The following is a 2,208-nucleotide window of genomic DNA, read 5'->3' as shown; positions in this document are numbered from 1 at the left end:
TATGCGGCCAGCATCAGACAGTGTAGGAACAAGGAGGATGAAAATGCAAGAAAAAGAGACGAGGTTCCCTGAATGTAAAGCTCCTTCCCTACACACACACACACACATATATATATATATATATATATATATATATATATATATATATATATATATATATATATATATATATATATATATATATATCAATTCCTATGAGTCCACGGAATATTTTGATCACGCGCAAAATTGTGATCCTTTCCAATTTATGAAAATATATATATAAATGTTTTCATACTTCACTGCTATTTCCCACGTTAGCGATGTACCCCGAAGAACAGACGAAGATTGCCTCATTCGCTCACACTCATTCTCTAGCTGTCATGTGTAATGCACCGAAACCACAGCTCCCTATCCATATCCAGGCCCCCACAGACCTTTCCATGGTTTACCCCAGACCGCTTCACATTCCTTGGTTCGGTCCATTAACAACACAACGACCCCTGCAAACCACATAGTTCTAATTCACTCTATCCCATAAACGCCTTTCACCCTCCTGCATATTCAAGAACCGATCACTCAAAATGTCCTTGGTAGTGGACAGGGAGCTGTGGTTTCGATGCATTACACATGAAAGCTAGCGAATGAATGTGAGCGGATGTGTCCTTTTTTGGTTTGTTCCTGGCGCAACCACGCTAACGCGGGAAACGGCGGTCGTGTGTGTGTGTGTGTATTATATATATATATATATATATATATATATATATATATATATATATATATATATATATATATATATATATATATATAGTGCATATGAATGCACGCTTTCATAGAACACATAATACCAACATCCAGGATTCGAACCCAGGACCTTTTGCTGGGTAGACGGGAACGCTAACCGCTGTGGCTGTCATAAGTGAGAGCTGTTGCCTCATCAGCAGTGGCTCTTCTCGTTGACATCCTCACATGATCAGCCAACAGGGGAACCTATTGATATTTTGGGAAAGATAGCGCTGGGAATGTAGAGAAAGTACCAGGTCTGCAGAAATACAACCAGAGAGCAACACACACAAACAGACAGAATGGATATATTTACGAAAGGCTAATTCAGTAGTGTTCATTAAGGGATATGGAACACCCATGAACCTTGGAGCTGCAAATCATACATAAGAAATCACTATATATGCAGTAAATGATCACATGATACATTTTCCAAGTCTCAGTTTGATACAAATATATACAAACAAAGCCTGCAAGTCTCAAGAAGCGGTGTCTCCGTATTTTTTTACCTGGTCAGAACACCACCTTTGATGATGCTAGCAGTAAACTGGAGCGAGGGTTTGAACACGACGAATCAATCAAGTAAACCCAGCTCCCTTGTAGGCTACCTACGCAGTAATGGAAACGAGAGTCAAGCTGTACAAACCAGTGAGTGAACCCTGTAACTGAGCACCTATGTATTCAGCGAAGCACGGGTCCGAACAAGGCCAATTGCGACTCCCGAGCATCTACGTTGCAACGAAGCAGGGATCAAACATGGCGAACCAGTGAGCGAATCATGTACTCCAGCATCGGCAGAAGGCACGAGATAAGATTAGTTGACTAACGGCGATCGAATAAAAAATAATCTCTAACATCGAGTCTGAAGTGCACAAGAAAATGTTGATCAACTGTTAAGCTCCCGATTAGAACCTTTACATGATAGATCAACCATGTTCGAAAACGGTGGAACAGAAACTGGTGTCTTTTCCTCAGTCCCCTGGTGGATGGGTCACAGAGTCAGAAGGTTACGTCTCCCAGGCAGTCAGGAGGACAACATAGGTCGCTGTATTCTAGAGGCAGCAGAAGCTGGAGCAGACTAGTTACACAACACAGACACAGCGCCTCTCTCTCTCTCTCTCTCTCTCTCTCTCTCTCTCTCTCTCTCTCTCTCTCTCTCTCTCTCTCTCTCTCTCAGAAAAAAAAAATGACGTACAGCCGCCCTTAATTCACATCAGCTTTAAAAGGTTCCGAGTCTCGAAAACCAACGCAGGGATTATAACATCTCTAGGCAAAAAGACCACCACTGGTGTGTTGTGTGTGTGTGTGTGTGTGTGCGCAGTCCTGCCACGCTAACTTTACCCAATACCTTAGATATAACACCACATGATCTTAGCCTGTGATGTGTTTTCTAAGAATACGTTTTTGTTTCGCCGTTTTCTTTAACCTCTTTGTATCGGCGATGTT

The sequence above is a fragment of the Panulirus ornatus genome, chromosome 8, assembly GCF_036320965.1.
Source record: "Panulirus ornatus isolate Po-2019 chromosome 8, ASM3632096v1, whole genome shotgun sequence".
Lineage (NCBI taxonomy): Eukaryota > Metazoa > Arthropoda > Malacostraca > Decapoda > Palinuridae > Panulirus > Panulirus ornatus.
The sequence above is the reverse complement of the archived record's forward strand: the minus strand, read 5'-3'. Positions refer to the sequence as shown.